This window comes from Aedes aegypti, chromosome 3, assembly GCF_002204515.2.
Source record: "Aedes aegypti strain LVP_AGWG chromosome 3, AaegL5.0 Primary Assembly, whole genome shotgun sequence".
Lineage (NCBI taxonomy): Eukaryota > Metazoa > Arthropoda > Insecta > Diptera > Culicidae > Aedes > Aedes aegypti.
In genome coordinates, this window is record NC_035109.1 from 189,591,687 (window position 1) to 189,616,935 (window position 25,249).

At 36.6% G+C, this 25,249-nt stretch overlaps 1 protein-coding gene across 2 annotated transcripts in view; it reads left to right on the forward strand.

The window, feature by feature from the left end:
- LOC110679072 overlaps positions 1 to 25,249 on the forward strand; it is an 86,121-nt gene that overhangs the window by 17,106 nt on the left and 43,766 nt on the right. The window contains exon 1 of one of the 2 annotated variants that reach the window (XM_021853016.1): positions 9,167 to 9,234. The exons of the other annotated variant lie outside the window; for it this stretch is intronic. The gene's annotated coding sequence lies outside the window, so the exon portion shown is untranslated. Of the gene's footprint in view, positions 1 to 9,166; positions 9,235 to 25,249 lie in introns of those variants that run through there. 2 annotated transcript variants of the gene reach the window in all.

Consider the following 25,249-nt stretch of genomic DNA (forward strand, 5'->3'; position numbering starts at 1 on the left):
CGTACCCCAGGCGGCACCACGGGGAGGTAGCAATAGGAGTTACTGGACAAGAGGCTAGGGACCACAAATGGGGTCTATTTTATACCTGCAGGTACGCGAAGTACCAATGGTACGCATTGTCCAGTCATTTACCACCCTAACAAAAGCTTAAAACTTCTTCGGATTTTAGCGCAAATTTTGTTGAGTGCGTGTGGTGTAACATAGGTACAACAGCTTGTTATATTCCCCATATTCTCTACTAACAGTGTTGAACTGTTGCTTGAGATATGCAGAGCGGTGATTGCAATACCTACGAAGAGGTGCAGAACGACGCCGCTTCAATATTGTTTTGGCACGGGTCTAATTGCAGGGACTTGCGATACGATTGAAAGAGTTGGTGAAATATTCTACAGCATCGTCGACATTATCAGCTGAGTTGAGGAAACTCCAGTAAACATAGAGCAAGGCGGCGTTTAGCACAGTATAGTCAGCCTTGCGGAAATCGAGGCAAGTAGCATCAAATACAGGCTCGAAAGAGACTGGAGCCAAACAGCAAACATCAACTTCTAATGGCGAGTTGCTATCATTAACAGGTACAAGAGGTTAAAAAGCTCTTCTCATAGTACACGTGGGCAAAGCTGTGTCGTTTAAAAGCACAAAATTAAGCACCCGGCCTCGAATATTCTTAATTCCGTTGAACTGTATTACACCATTGAGATTAAAACCATCAAACAGTGAACTACTGGCAACTGATAAGCACGACCGATCCAGATCTATCGATGGAGACCCAGTTTCCGACGAAGTCCGTCGAGATCGTCGACTGATTCAAATACCTGAAGTGGAGGGCGAGATCGTTTGGACCAACGCGAAAGATGACCGATTCGATGGAGTCAATATGATTGCGGATATCATTCAGATTGTTTTTGTCAGGCGGCAGGTATAGGACATCAATGCTCACTACGACTTGATGCATATCAACTCGCACCCATAATTGCTCAATGGACGCTGGCAGGTTCACGAAAACTGCTGAAGTTCGGAGAGATGGCAATGAGTACTCCTCCTCCTCTGGATTTGCAACTATTGGATTGAAATAACGTTTTCTAAGCGATAACAGTCTAAGAAAGTGAGTGCAGGAATTGAAACGAACGGATCGGAAATGCGCTTGTTTTAACAAATTTACCATTTTATCAGAACTTTTAATGTTATATGCAGGGAAGATTATAATCAGCTATTTAAACAACGTTATCAAAACAAGATAAGCCTAGAAGAGTGAGTGCAGCAATTCAAACTGCCGCACGGTTCGGTATCATGCTTATTTCACCTAAATTCCCGATTTTATCAAACTGCTGTAAAGACTTCTAATATTACCAAAACGTTTTCTAAGTGACAACAGTCTGAGCAAATGAGTGCTGGAAGTGAAACTGGTCGCACGTATTGTCTTATACTTAATTTACCCATATTTCTCATTTGATATTTTTATGAAAAGAAATAGACATTGCTGTTGTAATTTGGGTTGTTGAAATAAAGTTAGGCAACACAAGTCTAAAAAAGTAAACGTAGGAGTAATTAAAACTGACCGCACAGATCGTTATCATGGTTATTTAATCTATATTCCCCATTTTCATTTGGTTTCATGAAAATGGAAAAATGAGAAAATTGAGGAAAATTGGGAAAATTGAGCATAATAACAAACCGTGCGGGGTCTTCTTTAGCCGAGTGGTTAGAGTCCGCGGCTACAAAGCATAGCCATGCTGAAGGTGTCTGGGTTCGATTCCCGGTCGGTCCAGGATCTTTTCGTAATGGAAATTTCCTTGACTTCCCTGGGCATAGAGTATCATTGTACTTGCCACACGATATGCGAATGCGAAAATGGCAACTTTGACAAAGAAAGCTCTCAGTTAATAACTTTGGAAGTGCTCATAAGAACACTAAGCTGAGAAACAGGCTCTGTCCCAGTGAGGACGTTAATGCCAAGAAGAAGAAGAACAAACCGTGCGATCAGTTTTAATTTCTACACTTACTTGTTTAGACTGTTAAAACTTAGAAATCGTTATTTCAATAGCTCATAATATATTTTTTTGGTTCATCCTTCGCCGCCACACGCCGTCCTCCTGCACGCCGCCGAAGATCATCCTTAGCACTCGGCCTTCGAAAACCCCAAGAGCTTGCAGGTCCTCTTTGAGCATAGTCCACGCCTCATGCCCATAGAGGACTATCGGTCTTATGAGCGTTTTGTACATCGTGCATTTGGTGCGGGGGTGAATCTTTCTTGACCGCAGTTTCTTCTGGAGCCCATAGTAGGCACGACTTCCACTGATAATGTGCATTCGCATTTCCCGACTAACATTGTTGTCAGCCGTCAACAAGGATCCGAGGTAGACGAACTCGTCCACCACCTCGAAGGTATCTCCGTCTATCGTAACACTGCTTCCTAGGAGGGCCCTGTCGCGCTCAGTTCCGCCAACCAGCATGTACTTTGTTTTCGACGTATTCACAATTGGTCCGACTCTTGTTGCTTCGCGTTTCAGGCGGGTGAACAAATCTGCCACCGTTTCAAATTTTCTCCCAATAATATCCATGTCGTCCGCGAAGCGAACAAATTGTCCGGATCTTGTGAAAATCGTGCCTCGATTGTTAAGTCCGGCTCTCCGCATGACACATTCAAGCGCAATATTGAACAACAGGCACGAAAGTCCGTCGCCCTGTCGTAGTCCTCGCCGAGACTCGAACGAACTGGAGTGTTCGCCCGAGATCTTCAGGCAGTTTTGCACACCGTCCATCGTTGCTCTGATCAATCTGAGCTTCCCGGGAAAGCTGTTCTCGTCCATGATTTTCCATAGCTCTACGCAATCGATACTATCGTGTGCCGCCTTGAAATCGATGAACAAATGGTGCGTAGGGACCTGGTACTCACGACATTTCTGGAGAAATTGCCGCACGGAAAAGATCTGGTCCATTGTCGAGCGGCCGTCGATGAAACCTGCTTGATAACTTCCCACGAACTTCCTCCGGTAGGTGTTCCGTTTCCCAGATTCTGACTATCAGCCGATGCAGACAAGCGGCCAACCTGTCCGGGCTCATCTTGATGAATTCGGCTCCGATACCATCCTTGCCAGCGGCCTTGTTGTTCTTGAACTGTTGAATGGCATCCTTAACTTCCCCCATTGTGGAAGCTGGTTGGTTTCCACTGTCCGCTGTCCTGACGTAGCCATAGCCTTCGCTGTCCTGACCTTCTGTGTCTGTGTTCTCTGCGCCAGTCAGTGCTGCTTCATCGTAGTGCTGCTTCCACCTTTCGATCACCTCGCGTCCGTCCGTCAAGATGCTCCCATCCTTATCCCGGCACATCTCAGCTCGCGGTACGAAGCCTTTGGGAGATGTGTGGAGCTTCTGATAGAACTTCCGCGTTTCTTGAGCAACTCCATCTCTTGGCATTCCACCGCTTCCAAGCGGCGCTTTTTATTCCGGAATAGGCGGGTTTGCTGTTTCCGCTTCAGTCTGTATCGTTCCACATTTTGTCGCGTACCATGCTGCAGCATTGCAGCCCGCGCTGCATCCTTCTCCTCTAAAACCTCCTGGCACTCTTCGTCGAACCAATCGTTTCTTGAGCTCCGTTCCACATATCCGACAATGCTTTCGGCAGCGTCGTTAATGGTTGCTTTGACTGTCCTCCAGCAGTCCTCAAGAGGGGGCCTATCGAGCTCGCCCTCATCCTGCAACGTTGTCTCAAGATGTTGCGCGTACGCATTGGCAGCGTCGTTAATGGTTGCTTTGACTGTCCTCCAGCAGTCCTCAAGAGGGGCCTTATCGAGCTCGCCCTCATCCGACAACGCTGTCTCAAGATGTTGCGCGTACGCATTGCGACATCCGGTTGTTTCAGTCGCGCTAGATTGTACCGAGGCGGGCGTACCGTACATCGCTGATGATAGTTAGACGGATAGTTTTGGGCGCAGTTTCACCATCACCAGGTAGTAGTCGGAGTCAATGTTGGCGCCACGATAGGTTCTGACGTCGGTTATGTCGATTATGTCGTCATCGATCAAAACGTGGTCGATATGCGATTCTGTCTGCAGAGGTGATCTCCAGGTGTACCGATACGGGAGGCTGTGCTGGAAATACGTGCTACGAATGGCCATATTCTTGGAAGTGGCAAAATCTATCAGTCGTTGGCCGTTCTCGTTCGTCAGCCAATAGGCGCTGAACTTTTCAATCGTTTGTCTGAACTCCTCCTCCTGGACAACCTGATTTCCGGAGGACCATTCCCCATAAATGTTTGGAGGGCCATAGTGCGCAGTTTGGCTTAGAGTCCTTCTCTGGCACTCGGACGATGATCAGCCGTCCCTGACATGGGGAATAGATGCTGTTGTGAGCCGCTCCTAACATGGAGTACAGACGCTCCAGGTTTGCAAAAGCAAAAGCAAACCTCCCCTTCCCTGTCAGCATACGACCAAAGTTCCCACCGGGGGTTGGTTATCTGATCTTCCCTGAGGTTACTCGTACCCGGTCAGTACCACGAGGATATAGGGATAGGAGTTGCTGGGCAAGAGGCTAAGGACCGCACAAAGGGGTCTATTTTAATCCTGCAGGTACGCGAGGTATCAATGGTACGTCATGCCCAGCCATTCACCGTGCCAACACCGTTTTCTTGCACATAATATGAAAAATCCTACCCAAACCTGATAAAATAAGGAATTTAGATAAAATGAGCATTATACCGATCCGTGCAATCAGTTTCAACTCCTAAACTGTTATCACTTGGGATGCGTTATGGCATATCTCATTATTAGTCTTCATCATTAAGTCATTAAGTAATTAAATCCTGTCAAAAGACTGATTAATGAGGATTTTTGGTAAAATGAGATTGATAATGATTCGTTTGATCTACTGTAATTATTGCATACACTTTCGTTAACCTTTCGTAAGACTTCATCCTTGTTCACATTCTTTATTTTATATCCACGAAAATTTTAAATCTTTTAATTGACTTTTCGACGAATGTATATTTTTCAATTTCAATCATAAGCACGATTCAATCAAAGATTTTGATTCTATCGTGCTTATCAGACATTCTGCAGTCGAAAACACTCAATTCCCCGAAGTTTGAGTCAATAATGAGTGAATAATTGTGGTTTTAGTCCGATTTTTTTTATTATTGTAGAGTTGATCAAGAAATTCATCAAACATATTCTTAAGCTGCACCGCGTTATGTCAACAAAATATCAGACAGGTCTTTACACTAATTTGAAACATTTTGCATGCCTTTTTGAAAAAAAATACTCTTACAGGGATGATCAAATCTCTCGACGGAAATCTCTCTTATAACAAAAAAAATGGAGGCCTAATGATAAATTGATTGTACATGAATCTATTTAGAATTTCGATTTATAGGTTATTCATACAGAAGTCGCTTCGGAATTTCAAAGTGGTTTTTCAAAGACTTGAAAATTTTTAGATTATTTTCACGTTAACTGGTGCAATACAAAAAATTGAGCTTTAAATAAGGAGCGCCTAAATGGCAGTTTGCCAATGGCGTTATGAAGCCAAACTATGGCTTTGATTGAGTGCCACAACGATTCATTTCTAAATAAATTAAAACTATGAAAGTTTGATCATTGAAGTCTTTGCCAACTAAATAATGCACAATTTCATCATCTTATAAGCGAGAACCATTTGTAATTCATGTTTTTTTTTTATAAACAAAATCCACTTAAACATACTATGGTGCCCTTCATGGCTCATTATTGTGGTACCCCTTTGTTTGGGTGCATTTTGCCACAATGTTGTGGTGCATTTTTCTCCATAAAAGAGTACGTTCTGCCTCGCATAAATGATAACTCATGCAAAATTTGAGTTTTTTTTAACTGGTGCATTTGGTTCCAGGTCCAGTAAAATTTATGTTATTTGTCTGTATGGTAGTGCTGGTAGATTTTTGCGCGCTATGATCAGTTACTTATGGTCGGTGTTCAGACAGTCTGGACAAAGTGCTTTTCAATGGTTTTAGTAAAACGTATCCCAGGCATTCGAATTATCAAAATGTTTGCATTAATGGCTGTAATAATGGAACTTATCTATTTGATGATACATCTGTATCAAAATAGAATTGGAATAAGCAGAATTGATGGAGTTCTTAACGTATCTTTGGAACGCCAAAATATCGTCTAGTCCGTAATCCGTCTGTAATCAACTCTAATTTTGATGAGCTTCGTTTTCCCCCACCTACACACATTATAATTACCGATGACATGCAAAACCTACGAACGGTTGGGGCCTTTCACACTATTTCCTTTGCGCTATGGGAAATGATTTCACCTGCGCGAATACAAGCAGTTCACTAAATAGGCCAGGAATCGTGGGAAAATGCTTTGCAGTAGGGTAGAAACATGACACCTACTTCGGAGCCAGGAAACTCTTGTGTATTCAAGCAATCGTAAAGTGCATGATCGAAATCAGCAATCAATTTTGTTCGGTCGCTTTTTCTGTGTTTTTTTGTTCGTCCTTCTCTCTGCTATGCGTGTGTTATGCGTGGGTCTAACTTCACTTTGTTTGAGCCGTTTCCCTTTGCAAACTTTACTAGTGCCTTACACATGTCTAGTTTCTTACTCCTGCACTCTATCATCGTCACCGGATCCTGATGACTGCCGGCACAATAGCAACGCCGAACATAATCTATTTTGGAAACCAAGCGAACGAAAAAGCTATAATCTTTGCTCGCATTCTTACAATTGCATTTTGGAACAGTTCTCTCAAGCTCGCTCCGCTTTAAAAAAATATGTTCCTTTTCTAGGAATTTTGCTATGGCTGCTGCCAGCTGCTGGCGTATTATTTTCATTACTGGACAGGGTCGGAGCTAGTGCTTTACGCCTTTCAATCCGTCATGAAAATCCGATGACCACAACAGTTACTTTTGGTATTTTTGCAAGTCTCCAGTTATGTTAATGGCTAGGGAACACCCATAAATTACATCTCTCAAAATTTGAACTCCTTCAACCATCATCAACCCATTCCTACTAGGTGGAAATCTACAGCCATATCTCTAAGTAAATAACTCAGGGAATCTGGAGCTACTGCACCCCAGATATTACCCCAGGCCTCAGAACATTTTCTCCTCGATATTACATCGGGAAGCATATGACATATGTTAATCCATAAAACACTTTAACACATACAGCCATTCCATGAAAAACAGATCTAGTGGGTCACCGAATTCCGTGAAAATTTGCTATTTTGTTCCTTATTCGAAATAAAGATATACGTGTTTTTGGATTTTTTGATTACGGTGACCGTGGGTGACGAAATAGGGTGACTAGAAAAATCGCGACATAGTAAAATTTTTATTTTTTGAAAAACTTTCGAACCGCTTGACTGATTTTCAATTTTTAAGAACAAAATAAAAGCTAAAGATTTTGACTTTTCAAGAAAAATATAAAATTTCACAAAAATTGTTTTTTTTTACATGAAAGAAGAAACCAAAATTTCCGTTTTTTGTGTTTTGAAGGCTTCGGGACAAAAGGGGCTATTGCTGTTCTCATTTTCTCTTGAAGGTTCAGAAAATTTTACGTTTACTGTAAAATTTTCAGCGATGTATTTTTTTTTTAATTTTGAGATATAATTTTTTGAAAATAAAAAATCTGTCATTTTTTTATTCGGCACATACTGTAAGTCTCAGCGCAATAGATTTTTATATTTTTAAAAACATCCTATTTTTTTGAACAGCTCAACTGATTTCCAATCTTTATTATGGAATTTCGGATTAGGAACAAAATAGCAAATTTTCACAGAATTCAGTGACCCACTAGATCGGTTTTTCATGGAATGGCTGCATATAGCCTCGCCAAACTGTTTCTAAAAGCCGACGAAAACATTGTTACAGGGGCCATTTTCTGCAGGGTTAACTTGATCCGCGATTCATAAGCGCTCCAATTCCAGCATACTGGGGTTGTCAACCGTAGTTTTCGTTTAAAAATACATTATTATCAAAACTTTGTGTTAATTTCGTCAAAAACGTCCTCACAGTTTTTTCACCATGATCAGTGAAAGAAGATTATCTTTCTATTGGTGTCAAATGATTGGAGATCCGTTTATGCCTTTCAGAGATGCCAATATTTTAAAACAAGTTTTTTTTTCGAAGAAAATCTCTGATAACTCTGCAATCATAAGAGATAGAAAAGTAGTTTCTTCGACAAATCAAAAGCTCTAAAAGTGCTTGGAACAAAACTTTTGCGAGATATTATCGTATAAAAAGTTATCGAGAAAAAACTTGGTTTACATGGCAATCCTAGCTTATTTATTAAAAAAATAATAACTCGCGAACCGTAAGACATAGAAATTTATTATTTTTCATCTATTGCGAGCAGCGTTAGTGGTAAACAGACGTAAAACATAAGCATAATAAGCAAATAAGTGTTGTATACTGCCCATAATCGCATAACTGTCCCATGTTTTATGGGATTTCATATATACATGGGACAGTTATGAGAATATGGGCAGTATCTAGATTTTAAAAGAATCAGCTGAGAATACCTGAGTTCGGACCTGTATTATTTTCCTTTGTGAACACAATAGATAAGTATAAAATCACATTAAATGAATCATGCACCGAAAAAGCCTGAAGCACAAAGTGAAATCGGTGTATTTTATTATTTATTTTTCGCTAGCTCTCTTTCTCTCTCATTTCGGCATCGTCCTGCAGACAGCAGTTCGGACGAATAAAAAGCATAATCAACTCCTACAAATTTCACCGTGCATGGTTTTCTTTTGATTTCATCCTTCTTTTATGTTTTTGTGCATTACGTCCCATCTACAACGCCGGAGACGTGCCATCAGTGTGCCGAAAGACGACAGAGAAAATGCGAATAACCGTAAAAAAACACATTAACAGGACTGGAACTGAAACTAAATCATGAGTTGACGGTTTGAGGAGAATAAGATTTTGAGTTAGAGAAAATAATGTGCATGTTATGAATTTTACTACGCAGCAAATTTTGTTCATCAAAATGTGAAGAACTAAACACAGATTAAAGAATTAATCACAGATGTTTTACTCCCTTGTCCTACTTAACTAGTGTGCTCAAAATGAGGTATAATGTGCATCGAACACATCCATTTTATAAATTACTTCTTCTTCTTCTTTCTAGCGTTACGTCCCAAATGGGACAGAGCCTGCTTCTCAGCTTAGAGTTCTTATGAGCACCTCCACAGTTAATGACTAAGAGCTTTCTGTGCCAATTCTCGCATAACTTCCCGAGCTGAAGAAAAGAGGTAATTTTCAAGACTTATAGCCTGAATGAGCCCTGCATAAGATGTAAAATACCTCAAATAATATCTCATGCATATTCTACAAACACCAAGCTAATAACTAGATCAGGTACTGTAATACCTAAATAATATATGATGGATTTTCTTATGAAAGTGAAATTTTTCAATAGTAGTTCAATACCTCCAGCAGTCCGCAATAGCTATCGAATACCAATATGAAGTATTTTCAATTGTTTGAAACATTTTTTATTCCAATACCATTATAATACCAAAATGTGGTATTGACAACTGAACAATACCTAATTATGGTATGATACCAAAATATGGTATGTATAGAATATTGTGTGTAATTTGTTCCTCCTCGGGTGGTGATCTCGCCCTTAAAGACATTAGTAACCGAGTGTGTAGCTACTTGTTTCCTAATCAATTGATGGCTCTGCCTGAAAACTATTTCCACTGAAAGATAGAGGATCTTCTCCTCATCGTAGCATTATTGAATAACGTGTAAATCCATTCGTTTGCTCGATAAAAACAAGCTACACACTCTATTATCAATGGCTTTTAGGGCGAGATCACAGGGTCTATGAGAATTGACCAATTTTGAATGTGTATATTGTTTGGCAAGTACAAAGATACTCTATGCCCTGGAAAGTCGAGAAAATTTCCTTTACGAAAAGACCGTCGACCGGTGTGATTCGAACCAACGACCCTCAGCTTGGTCTTGCTGAATAGTTGCGCGTTTACCGCTACGGCTATCTGGGTCCCTTTTTCTATAGGACTTGCTATAATTAAACACATGCTTTCATATAAAATTTATTTCATTTTCATAATTTATTACAATTTTTAATTTGTTGATTAAATTAATTAGTTGAAAAAAAAAATCCCACATATCAAAAAAATTGGTAGAAAATGATGAATGAAATTGATCAACGTTATACAAGGTGCGAATTAACGCAAATATAATATCAATATTTTTTTACAGGTATAAGCTTAAGTATTACACTCTTCTCTTATATCTTGGTAGAGTAAGATGGGGCGAAAGCTCGAGTGCAATAACAGTTTCTTAAAAAAAAATAAATAAAAAGTTAAAAATAAATAAATCGATTTTCAATTGGTAAATTTCAACTAAACTATATCTTACGACACATTCCAGCATAACGCGACATCAGGAGGAATATACTGTCATTATCAAATGAAGCCTGTTCTCGTAAATATGTCTGTGACCATGTGATTAAACATGATTTCATTTGATGAGCACCGCGCTACGTTTAATTTCACAGGGTTCTGCAAATGGTTTCGTGTTACGCAAATAGGCTTTTTTATTGTCAAAATAGGTAATGTTGTTTTAATGTTTCGAGAAAAATGTATATTTAGTATTGTTTTTTGTTGAAAACATTGAAAACAAACATCACAGTGCAATAATTCTATCCAATACTGACCAAAATTAATTTATTGTTTTTGTAAAGTCTTTTGAGGATTGCTAAGTAAACGTGCAGATGAGACTTGGGATTACCATCGAAATTTGACTAAATTCTTTGCAAGAATATTAAGATGTTTCTGTAAAATATTTTGAGAATGTTTCCGGTTCAGTACCTCCGACACATGGTAGAGTGATTGCATTTGATTGTTGAATAAAATCATGTAAGACTTTCAATGATGTACTTCGAAAAGTATGTTTTCAACACAGTTGACAAGCAGGCGTTTATGGTTGTGAGAATTAGCCGAAGCTCAATAACACAGTAAACTTAATGGATCTAATAATTGGGCAAAATAGTTCGAACGTGAGTACACGCACCTTGGAAAAAGCTCGCTTTTCATACACATCTCGAGCAAGGTGGTGCAGACGATGGCTGAATGCGCGACCGCTCTTGAGTTAACGTAAAGCGACACTCTATTTTTGCACCTATTGTAACCATTCAAAGTGTGTTTCGACTTAAGATTTTTTTCTATTTAAATACGTATTTTGACAAGTGCTAAGAGAATGTAAAATATAGGAGTTCTATCAGAAGTATTTATTTTACAATGGCAAAACGTTTTGGAAGGCTTTCATAAAATTGTGGTTAAATATTTCAATTTATCATCTTTTAAATTACATCAACTTTGTTGAAATGTTTTTAGATATTTGAAATCTTGAAATTTTAATTTCTTAGTGAAGAAGTGCGTGGCATGTATCTTATACTAAATTTCAAGTCCTATTTTGCACGCTAGATGAATTGAATTACCAAAATATAATGAATCATAGGTAAACTTTCAATATAACATCAATAAAATCAGTATTTTGTGCAACAATTGCCATCTATAGTATAAAAATGTGACGTGCTGAAACATTTCTGAGAGCAGCAATGGATTAAGCAGTCCCAAATTTACTGGAGACACATAATTAGATCTTTCAGACACATAATTATATTATTTTGTTCCACAGAGCGATTTTTCGATCGAGATTTGGAAGAGTTATTTGTTGTTTTTTTTTTGTTTTTAGACGTGGAAATTGTAGTTTTCGGACGAACTATGAAAATAAAACTGTATTTTATTTATAATGTACGAGCGTTGCTATGCATATCGTGAGGGTGGTCAATGTGTATAAGTTCATTTTCTGGTCAAAATTTACGTTTATGTGTAAAAAACTGCATAATATAAAAAAGATTTATAGGCAAACATTGATTTTTAGTTGGTAGAAAGTAATCATGTCACAAAAAGTATCGATATTTTATGTTTCAGTCAAAAACTCGTTCCGAATTTTGGTGGGATAAAAGTTCGTATAAGATAATCAATTTTGGAACTGTTATAACTTAAAATAAGACACAAATTTATTCAGTAAAGTATTCCTTTTCATCTTCTATAATTTTTCTGGGATTGTTGTTTATTCCATTAAGGTTGAACCTCTGTCCCACCTCACTCTATTTGGTAGAAAACTAATTGTTTAAATCACAAACAATGGAAAATTCCAATTTTTTAAAATTTTGCAGAAAACATATCTGCTACAGATATCACGTCGCCTTCGTTCTTTGACTGTCTATCCATGTTTTCTAGTTTATTGATGTCTTATGAGATGATTTTAAATTATTTCATTTTAATTGAGGTCAGTTTTGCAAAACAATATTCACAGTTTTTGAAGGTGTAAGCCAGGCCTGCCCAACCTTTTTGGCTCTTTTTCGACATAAATGGTTGGTGCGTTCGCAATAGTAGACCGATATGAACAAAACTGGTCTTAAATGAAATCTTGGTAGTACATCTGTCTAATCCATGCAGAAAATTTTAAATTTATATCAACCTCTTTGCTACCGATGCAATTAAGCCCAAAAAAATGATGCGGCCCGCGGGCCGGACTGATTTTTACCTTTGCTTGCATCGCTAGCGAAGAGTTTGATATGAATTTAAAATTTTCAGAATGGATTAGACAGATATACTACCCAGCTCTCATTTGAGACTAATTTTGTTCATATCGGTCTACTCTAGCGAACGCATTAACCATTTATGTCGAAAAAGAGCCAAAAAGGTTGGGCAGGCCTGGTGTAAGCAATACTGTTGGAACTGTCGGTACTATCGGTAGCATTGTATTGACTCGATGACACTTTTGTCAAAATTAAATTTTTATGCTCCTTCAAGACAACTGCGAAGTCGTCGTATTTTTATGCAAACCATCACCGCACAAATTATGCCAAATTTGAGCCTTTAAGAGCCAGTTCGCGAGAGCCGCAACCCCTTCTTGTATCGATGTTCTCCGATCAGGCTGAAATTTTCAGGGATTGTTCTACTATATAAAAGAAGATATTTTGCAAAATTTTAGATTTTTATATTAGGGGGAAGTGGGACAAAATGACCCCCAATGATTTCATGTCACTAAACATGCAAAATCACTAAAACTGATATAACTATAGTAAAACTGCACGGATTATGTTGAAATTTGGCATGATTACTCTACGTTATATAAACTTTGAGATCAGCATGGTATATGAATTTTTAAAGTACTTCAAATCGAGAAAAACAAGTTTTTCATAAAAAAATTAGTGATTTTCAAATCGATTTTTTTCTTACCAACCGAACTAGGTCAAAAAACTAAATATGACGTTTTGTAGGGCAACTCATGGGCTTTCATTTGAGGTATAATCCAGATATGCCGTCTCAAAAATTTTCGAAAAAAAATTTTTTTTTCGGGGTAGTGTTTGAACTTGAGCCATTTTGCGAGTACCGCAACCGCCTTGTCTAGAGAGGTTGTATTGATGTTCTCCGATACAGCTGAAATTTAGAGGAGTTGTTTTACTATATGAAAGAAGATATTTCGCAAAATTTCAGATTTTTGTATTAGGGGGAAGTGGTACAAAATAACCTCTAAAGATTTAATAAATAAAAAATATACAAAATCAATTAAACTGCTATAGCTATAATAAAAATGCACGAATTTGTATGAAATTTGGCATGTTTATTTTACGTTACATGAAATTCAAAATAAAAATGGTATAGTCAACTATCCATAACTCGATATTCAAGGGATCATCGAGTTAGGGAGGTATCAAGTTACAGAACACAAAATCAGTACAACTGCGATTCAAGGGACCATCGAGTTAGCCATGAAAACCATCTTCCAGTATGGTTCTCTAACTCGATATAGAGATACGGAATATCGAGTTAGGGAGAGTTAACTGTAATTGGATAAAAAAATGTTTCAAATCGAGAAAAATCTGTTATTTTTTTTGTAAAATTTTTTTTGTTTTTTTTAAATTGACTTACTTTTGGTCAACCGAACTAGGTCAAGAAACTAAATATGAAGTTTTGTAGGGCAACTCAAGGGCTTTCATTTGTATACCATCCGGACGGTATGAGTAATCGGTTGAGTGGTTCAAAAGTTATATTTTTTTTAAATAAGAAAAATGCAAAATCGCGATTTTTCTGGTCACCCTATTTCGGAAATGGTCACCCTTATTAAAAAATTGCAAAAACACGTGTATCCTTATTTCGGATAAGGAACAAAATAGCAAATTTTCGCGGAATTCGGTGACACACTAGATCGGTTTTTCATGGAATATATCCTTATCTTTACTACAACTAAATAATTACAGATTGCGCCCTGAATCACCCTAAAATAAATTAAAAAAATGAATTTGTTTACCTAGTAAGAAACTAAATGTAAGTAATAAAAATATGATGTATCTCTAACCATTCAATTTAAAGCTTTGAGCTGATCTTATCAGGGACATTGATATGTTCTCTGAAAAGACCTCAGAAAGGCTAATACGTCGAAACAACTACAAAAACAGCATATTTTTCATTCAATATAGTTGTATAATTGTTGTGGGTGTATTCGTCGGCACTATCACAAATATAAGTTCACCACTGAGAAAAGAAGTTCGTCTGGAGTAACTTTTTTTTTGTTTGTTAATTATTTATCAAAGATAACTGAATTATGAATGCGTGTAAAGCGATCAATTATTTTTAAAACAAAAAAAAAGAGTTAAAGTAAACATATTAACCTTCAATTTATCATTTTATTGGTTAATATTACCAGAGTGTCCGAATATTGGTACCGTCCAAATTTTGATTCACTACGGTACACCGCGAACAAAGTTGCCCTACAAAACTTCATATTTTATTTTTTCACCTAGTTCGGTTGACAACAAATTAGTCGATTTGAAAAAAAAAACTTATTACTTAAAAAACAGATTTTTCTCGATTTGAAACCTTTTTTATCCAAATACAGTTAACTCTCCTTATCTCGATATCGAGTAAGAGAACCATACTGAGAGATAGTTTTCATGGCTAACTCGATGGTCCCTTGAATCGCAGTTGCACTGGTTTTGTGTTCTGTAACTCGATACCTCCCGATTTGAAACATTTTTTTTTTAATCCAAATACCATGTTCATTTTGAATTTCATGTAACGTAAAGTAAGCATGCCAAATTTCATACAAATTCGTGCATTTTTACTATAGCTATAGCAGTTTAATTGATTTTGTATATTTTTTATTTATTAAATCTTTAGAGGTTATTTTGTACCACTTCCCTCTAATACAAAAATCTGAAATTTTGCGAAATATCTTCTTTCATATAGTAAAACAACTCCTCTAAATTTCAGCTCTATCGGAGAACATCAATACAACCTCTCTAGACAAGGCGGATGCGGTACTCGCAAAATAACTCAAGTTCAAACACTACCCCGAAAAAAAAATTTTTTTCGAAAATTTTTGAAACGGCATATCTGGATTATACCTCAAATGAAAGCCCATGAGTTGCCCTACAAAACGTCATATTTAGTTTTTTGACCTAGTTCGGTTGGTAAGAATAAAATCGATTTGAAAATCACTAATTTTTTTATGAAAAACTTGTTTTTCTCGATTTGAAGTACTTTAAAAATTCATATACCATGCTGATCTTAAAGTTTATATAACGTAGAGTAATCATGCCAAATTTCAACATAATCCGTGCAGTTTTACTATAGTTATATCAGTTTTAGTGATTTTGCATGTTTAGTGACATGAAATCATTGGGGGTCATTTTGTCCCACTTCCCCCTAATATAAAAATCTAAAACTTTGCAAAACATCTTTTTTTATATAGTAGAACAATCCCTGAAAATTTCAGCCTGATCGGAGAACATCAATACAACTTCCCTTGGAAAGGGGGTTGCGGTTCTCGCGAACTGGCTCTTAAATCAAATAATGTCTGTTTACAATAAACATCGCGAAACCATTGACTTTACTATGACGAAATCGGAACTAAAACAAAAATTTATGTCATATCAAAATTCTAAGAATAAGAAAATAATGTTTTTAAGGTGAAGATGAATCGAAGCCAAACCTCAAATTTTAAAGAGCACGAATCTCGAGAACCAAACATCCGTTTAAGCTGAAAACTTAATCGATTGGTCACTCGCTGGTGGTGACCAATCGATTAAGTTTTCAGCTTAAACGAATGTTTGGTTCTCCAGATCCGTGCTTTTGAAAATTTGAGGTTTGGCTTCGATTCATCTTCACCTTAAACTATATAATATTAAGTTCAAAATTGTAATAAAATGGTCTACTTCTGATTGACGACATAAATAAATAAAATAAACTTAACATTTCGCTGGTGTTGAGTATTGAAAATATTGTGTAAGATTCAGTGTGAACTACTAAACTCATTTTTAAAATCATATTGTATTACAAGCATAGTTTTGTGCTCACATCACCGTTTATTTTCTAACAACGTGCTTATTTCAAGGGAAATAGCCTACATTTAGGCGTATTATGCAGATTTACAAAGTTTAATTTCGCAATAAAATAATCAAATAGACCAGTTGTAATAATTTTGACATCATTATTAGATTCAGGAGACCCAAATTTAGTAGATAGGTAAATTTTTTATTGTCAAGCCTGAATTGTTCTTTATGTAGTGATTTAAATCAAATTGATATATCATCATTTTTAGATGAGACAATTGAGAGTGTGGGTAAGATCAACACCCTGTTGGGGTAAAACCGACACATACACTTTGACTAGAATGTATACGTTGTGAACATCACCAGCACATGGCATATTAAAACGAATGCTTTAAACTTGACTTTCGACTTTTATGACCCCTTCCTCTAAAGGATTATTCACATATTACGTAAATTATTGAAGAAAGGCCAAATATCCATTAAATATATGTGAAATTTCAAATGTCCCATGCTAAGATTATAAAGTTGAGGTGACATATGAATATGATTAATGAGCGGTTTTCAATCAAGTATTCATTAAATGTGTGTTTTATGTCTCGATCTCTTCCTATCTAGAAGGTATCTTCGATATCAAGATGTGGAGAGTCGACTGAATCGTTTTTCGTCGTTGTATTTATATGATGCAGTGGCGTAGCCAGTAATTATTTCTAGGATCATTAGTAATCTTGAGAAGAAAAATATGTTTTTGATCAGCATACACAAAAATCCCCTTGTGCAAACCTGCCATTTTTACCTATGTACAAAACAGTTAAACAATTCATATTGTATAATGCAATACTATATTATTTCAAATTTATGCATAAAAACAGAAAAACACACTCCGGATAATCGAGTAAAAAATTCCGGATAATCGAGTCCGTCCTGTATACAGCAAATATAAAAATTGCAAAATATTGCTGATCTCAACAACAAATTATCATAAATTTTACCTGTTGAACAAAATCGAAAACTTTGCCAGAATTGATAACCCCGGAGCTGATTTCATTTGTAACATTCACATTTTCAAAAAATTACTGACATTCGACCAGAAAACTTACTACTGATGCATAAAATCCTCAAACAGCCTAAACACTCAATTCAAATTATAAGTAATCAAATAGTGGTTTATATTTGTGTACCGCGCGCTGGACTCAAACCTTTGTAGACTACACATAAAAAGGAATAACTAATAACTACGTCTTGAAAGTCGTGTACTTGTCGAGTCTAGTACATAGCACTGAAGACGACCTTACAGTTGAGGTCGAAATACCCGTATCTGTCAAAGGATACAAACTCTAATGGAATAAAATGGTATAGTACTAAATTCGGGTTTCATTCATTTATAGACATTTCAATCAGCTCTAAGATTCATTATCACGCCAAGATATTTAATCTCGTGCAATCGATTAATTGTTTCCTCATCAATTTGAATTGAAACATCTACACTAGTCCAATTCCACAAAATCAATTTAAATTTAGTTTTAGCTATATACAATTTGAACTGTTTGTACTTCAACCATTTACTCGTAATTATACTAGTAACACATTTTCTTCAATTGCCTATATCTCAAGAATTTTGAATCTCCACCAGATAGACCTTCATATGCTGAACAGCGTTGCCGAAGATACCAGCTGATAAGGATGTTAAGATACATTTGCATAAAATTTGTCACTAGCGCATCCTAGCGGATAAACTTGTCATTCAAACTCTTTACCGCCAGATAGACCCAAATCCATCAGGCTGTTAAGTACCTTAAAGTAGAGAAGATTGTACATTTCTTATTACTAGCAACAACTTGCGGATGTACTCTCAATCAGACTCTTATATATGCCAGATAGTCCTTCATATGCTTAAGGTGAAGATGCATCGAAGCCAAAACTCAAATTTTTAAAACCACGAATTTAGAGAACTAAACAGCCATTTAAGCTGAAAACTTAGATGCATCGCCACTTTAACATCTCTTCCGAAGACACTAACCTTATAGCTTTCAAGGTTCTTAAGATACACTCAATTAAAGAAAATATGCTACTAACGCCACCTAATGGATAAATTCTCATTCATTTGTCTACCACCAGATAGCCTTCAATCTGGTGAATACATTTGCAGAAGACACCAACCTTCTAGCTGATAAGGCTTTTTAGGTAGATAACGGACCCCTCCCGTCCACGCTTTTTCCGTTACCAAGAGAAGGGGGAGGGGTCAGGGGGGATGTCTCACCCAAGGATTGTAAGACCAACTAACCCCATTTACTTCAAAATTCATTTCAAATATATTGATCTGCTAGTCTCCGAATTGTGGTCATTTAATAATTCAAGGTCCGTCTCGAGCTTTTAAGGGTCAAAAGCGACAAGTGTGCAAAGTTTTAGTATCTTGTGAACGCTACATGTAGACCTTGAAAAAATAACAGTATCTTATGTAAAATTGTCTAAGGCATCGAATGAAAGTGATTCTGATGGTCGGTCGAATTGTTGTCATGCTCATTTCAGCCAAATTTTCCATTTTTCATTTAAGTTTTGTTAGGATTTCTCACATTATATGCAGGGAAACTCTGTATGAGCTATTGAAATAACGTTTTCTAGACAATAGAAGTATAAAAATGTGAAATCAGAAGCATGGATTTTTATCGTACTCATTTTAATCATTTTTATCTTTTCTATATGTGAAAACTATCATGTAATCACTATCATAAACACCACCTATAAAGTGCTGTCTCAGAGAAGACTATTGATAAACATGCACGGAAAAAAATCTGATTCTTACATAATGATGCATACAAAGCCATGCTAAAGGTGTCTGGGTTCAATTCCCGGTCGGTCCTGGATCTTTTTGTAATGGAAATTTCCTTGACTTCCCTGGGCTTAGAGTATCATCGTTCCTGCCATACGTTATACGAATGCGAAAATGACAACTTTGGCAAAAAAAAGCTCTCAGTCAATAACTGTGGTAGTGCTCATATGAACATTAAGCTAAGAAGCAGGCTCTGTCCCAGTGGGGACGTAATGCCAAAACTGAAGAATGACGAAACACATTAAAGTATACAATATGGAAGTATCGAATGAAATGACAAGACCTACCGGTGAGATTTTAAATCGTGATTCTAATAGCCCTAATTCAGCAACCTATATATTATTGGAGTGCGAAAAAAACGTTGAGCTCTCTAAGTCACAGGCAACCTATAAGGAAATAGCCAATACTTCAATACACGCACCTTCATCGTATTATTTTTTTATCGGTGGCTCTTTCCCCTAACGCACAATTCTTGGTTGGCAATTGTCAATTTTGATATAACCAAATTAGCGCAGAGATGATTTCCATCGAATTTAGCCTTTGCTTTTAACCTGATACCTACCAGCGATGAGTCTCGCTACTTGACTCGTGGACATAATCCATAACAAAAAAAAGTCCAGCGAACAACTGTTTTCGGCTCAAGGTGACAAGATGTATCCCAGATTTTTCCAATAAAATCCAACACTCAATCTGGTCACTCTAGACAAAGTATTATCAAATTTTACACACGATCTACTGTATATTGAGTATGATGAAAGAGCAACAGAGTAAAAAAATCCTTCACTCTGTTCGAAGCATTAGGCGCAGTGGAGGAAAAAAAAAACTCCCTGTAACACGATACTGTTGATAATTTATTTTTCGAACCGACCAAGCGACAGCGATAAAATATCATCCAACCACCGTGATAGTAAGATTCGGTGCTCTCGTTTTTTGAGGCTGGGAATGTCCAAAATACAACGTTCGCTACAGTTCGGTATGGTTGATGAAAATAACTTTTGAAAATTGTGTCTCTTAATAGACCACATTATAATGGGACGTAAGAATTATTTGTAATTATTGATAGCAAAGTCTGAATCATGCTGAATGATCATTCAATTACTTTCAGAGCAACACTGAATTTTTGCTGTAGAACATTAGCCTGAATAACTATTACTCATTGCATGGTGACGTCATAAAAAAAAACGCTCTCTTTCCCTCCGTCGGGAAATCTGAAAACAACGGTGCCAGTACCTGTCAAAATTGACAAGTACTGGCACCATTGTTTTCAAGTTTTATTGAAGAGCGAGAAAGAGAGAACTTCGCCGTGAAATGCCTTATTCTATAGAGGTCCTTAAGCAAACTGCCACGAACACCAACGCACAATCAATCTTACACAAGTCGACTTCCTCAGAATAAAAACGTATCGATGTTTGTTTGACGTCATTGAGCTTTCGGTCAACGGCAGGCCAACAGGGAAGTGGTTGTTTTGCAGCAATTCTGTTTATATTTGGATTCTCACAGCAAACAAAAGCAATGTTGTGACAGTTCTCACAGTAAACAAAGAAAATTTTGTCAACATTGCACTACTATGCAGGCAACTGGATTGGTCTATTCTACCCGTCAGGAGCACCACTGTTGCCTGCCGAATATTTGACGAATACATACATGCAAACCTACGTTAAGATAATAAATAACAGTTTATCCTGACGTCCAATCAAAATGTGGTCTTCGGCAAAGTTGCAGCCAAAAAGATTTCACATAAGAAGTCGTAGAATGATAAACGGTTTCAGTTATAGTTGGCCAAAATAAAAGCCACACAGTGTAGATTCAGAAGCCTTCCGAGAGATCCAAATTTGGTCACTGTGGCCACCACAATTTGTCACGTTTGTCCATGACATCCCTATATAAATATATGTGAATTAATACACTAGTCATTGACTCACATTCAGACCTAAAGTTATATATTACTGTATACGAAGAAAAATGAGGATGCCATTTCATATTAACTAAATTGAAATTGGAAACGGGCATGTGAATAAACCACGCGGCTTTTGATTTTGACGTTGTTGATTCCAGGATGCATCTTTTTGCTCAATGGCAAACATGTTACAGTAAACTTTCCCTTACTCGATATTCCGTATCTCGATAACCAGTTAGCGAACCATACACGGATAAAAATCTGATCCCCACACCATGATTTACAAATCATGAAATTCATAAATTGGTTAGGTCATAATATCAGGATCACAAATCATGGTTCCTGGAGTCATAATCATGATTCCTCATAAGCGTAACATCCAGTGTGAAAACACTAAGCGGCGCACTTTGCTTAATCTCATAAGTATCGATCACTCGGAATTCAAGATGACGAAGTGGTTGAGTGGTAGAGTACGTGGCTCACAATCGAAAGATTCTTGGCTCGAGTCTCAATGTATGCTATTTTTAACTTTTTTTTTATTTTGTCGATCATAAACGGATGCGCAACTCAGCATCCTTTTGGCTTTTGAATCATGATTCCGAGCAATCAACTACAAAAACCTAACGCGTGTGTTGTGTTACGGCAATCTGACTCATGATATCATGAGTCCAAATCATGGTGTATTTTCATAAGACGAAAACACGCTGGTATCATGATATCATGAGTCATAATCTTGTTTTTGGATTCTGATTTCTACCCGTCTAAAAGTTGGTTTCCATGGCTGCCTCGAAGGTCCCTTGAACAGTAATTACACTGATTTTGGTTTCTATCTAGAATGTCGTAACTAGGGAAAGTGTACCAGTTATGGCCATAGTGGTTCCCTATTTGAAATTTTAATATTTTTCACATTTTAAATCTTTTCGAATGTTTTAACATCAAGATATATCTTAAATCTAACTACTATAATCCACAAAAGTTTTCAAAATTTGAAGACATTATAGTAATGACGTATGGCGAAATAGGGAACCACAATGCCCATAACTTGTACACCTACCCTAATTCAACATTTTTGTTGTGTCAAAAGCTCACAGTCGAATATCGAGTTGAGATCATTTGTCTCGTTGAACATCCCTACTACTCTACATTCGCGAGTCATTTTAAGCGTGACTCCAAACTCCACCATTGGACTTTTGTTGGTTTCCTAGCACAGCAACCGCGCATTGAATGGGACAACTGCTGAATCTCCCCACAGTCCACCGCGACAGCACTGTCCACGCTTGATGACTTATTGTCTCCCGTGCTGTTGACGTATTATGATTTCAATCTTTCTCTCCGGAAAAGTAAATCTGACTCCACGCCGCGCCATGTGTAGCCGAGCAAACGTTCGCGCAACTTGCTGCCTACCCTATTAAAAATATTATTAAAATATAAAAAATTGTATTGTAACAAAATACATGTTTTTCAACAAATTAACTACAGAATGAAACGTAGACACTCTATTGTGCACTATAGGTTTGAAGCTGTTTGAATATATTAAATTATCAAGTTAATTGTATTTTTATATTTTTTCATTCGGGTAACAATATGCTGGCGATCGCTCATCAGCAGTCTCCACTAGTGGCCGAAGAGACCGCGGCCGGTGGCACATGTTTTATGCTCTACAACACAATATGATCCTCGCTTAAGCCCACTTTTCTTCCGGGGGATAAGCGACGAACGGGGGTCACGGCGTTAGGTAAACTTTAAGTTTGTAAATTGATTGATTGACACTGTAGAAAATTAACTTTAACAAGTAGTTCGCTAATAGTATGATTTTGCCGGACCGCTTGCGAGAGACTTTTTTCCTTCCTGTTTGATAGTCCGCATGTACCGGAGGGGGTAAAATAACTGATCATTACGTAATTTTAATAAGGAAGTTCCAATGAAAAAAAAAACTGTGTCAACTTATGGAAAGCATTTTACCTGGTAGATAAGCCATCAACAATTAGGGCAAGCAATCCAACAGTTGTGAGGGTTTCGTTGTTTGGTACCGTAAAATGAAGTACCGTAAACCGGGGGCAAATTGATCACTGTTTTACGGCTTTTTGATATATTGTCCTTAGGAATTCAAGCATTGTCATATTTATTTCAACAAAATCAGTTCTTCATTTGTCTTTATCAGTTTACGTGATTAATGTTCTCATGAAAGAACATGTAACATTACACAATATTATTTTGAATATTAAACTTTGAAAATGACACACTTGGGTAAAACTGAAAACCGTATAACAAAGCAGAGTTTAGAATAGAAACTTTTTCTATATCCTAAATTTGGGTCTCTTAAAAATGAAATTGATGTCAAACTTCTCAAATTTCGTAACTTGAAGAAACGTTGTTGGTGGGGCAATTATGTTGCTAGTAGTATACATAACTCATTTTAAAGGATATTTAAGTCTTGCAATTTACAATAAAATCCATAGAAAATTAAATAAAACGGCAATTTTTTTCTTATTCAAATAGTTTTAGGAGACTTAGCTGTATTATCGAAAAATTTCCATATTTACTCGATACTAAATATGTAGTAGTTACCGTTTTGACTTAAGGCCAAAAATTCACCACAATAGATCATTAACGCAATGTCAAATTTCAAAAATATATGCAACCATGAAAATGATTTTAAAATTAAAGCAGAATGGCACTTTTTCCCATACTCACATGGAAAAGGTCCTTGTGATAGTATCGGTGGCAACATTAAGCGAATGGCTAGTGATGCTAGTATTAGAAAGTCAGCAGAAATTAATAACTCCAAACAATTTTTCGACTGGGCTGTGTCGCAAAAGGTGAAAGACCAATTTATAAGAGATTGGGAATTTTTCTTTGCAACTGAAAATGACTATTCAGAGGCTGCAAAATTTCTTCAGGAAAGATTTTCTAACCTTGTTCCAATTCCTGGAACAAAAAATATCATTCATTTAAACCAAAAGACGAAAGAAGCATTTTTGCTAGTGAATTCTCAGATGCACATGAACACCAAGAATACAGCATGCTTTGTTCTTAATAATACAAAGAAACGAAAATCTTCTGGTGTCAGCAACCAAAGACAATCTTCCCGGTTGAAAAAATAGATAGTATTAAGATGAAAATGTAAGTTATATACTGAATAATGGAATAAATAAAATTAAAATAACAATAATAATAATCTTATTTGTTCCATAGAAAAGAAAGAATTCCTTTTCAGTGTAATGAAAAATTGAGGCAGAAACAGTTTTTTTCAGTTTTTCTTAGCGGTGTAATTTTTCATGAAAAATATCATCCATTCCGACTTATACTTCATTAAAACCAATCCCATATCTTTTTTCAGATTTTTTAGAAAATTTGCAATTGCTTTGATAAAAAATCTTTGTTTTTCCGATGCTTCGATTGAAATATGGGTTTTCAAAGAAAAGGGTTAAATGGTAATTTTCCACAAAATTGGCCTTAACTCAAAAACGAAAAAAGAATACATTTCAAATATTTCAGCGATGAAAGCTTATGAAATTACCTTCTCAAAAATATATTTTTGAAAGTTTTCCACTAATTGGAACATAGTTTTTCCGGCTTTTCTTTACGAATTTTCTCAACGGTGGAAAATTTTGTGGAAAACTGTTTCTAGATAATATTTTTTTTTATTTTTGAGAAAAGGCTCAAAATGGCACATTTGCACATTTTTTAAAATTGTCCATAACTCAAAAACGATAAAAAAGTACATTTCAAAAATTTCAGCGGGTAAAGCTTATGAAATTATCTTCTTAAAAATATTTTTTTGAAAATTTTCCACAAGTCGGAGCATAGTTTTTCCGGCTTTTCTTTACGAATTTTCTCAACGGTGGAAAAATTTGTGGAAAACTTTTTCCAGTTAATATTTTTTTTTTATTCCTGAGAAAATTTGCTTTTATTTTCATAAAAAAACTGTTTCTATGATGCTTCGTTCTTGAGTTATAATTTTTCAAAGTAAGTAGTGTCAGAGGAAAACAAAAAATTTCCAACTGAGTTTTCCGGGAAAATAGGCGACCCTGAATTTTTCTCAATTTTTTTTATTCATATATTGATGAGCCCTGCCTGTGGAAAAAGTTTCATGAAAATCTGAGACCTTTCGGCCCAAACCCGTACGGAAATAAAATAAAAATCCCCAGTGGTATCATGTCC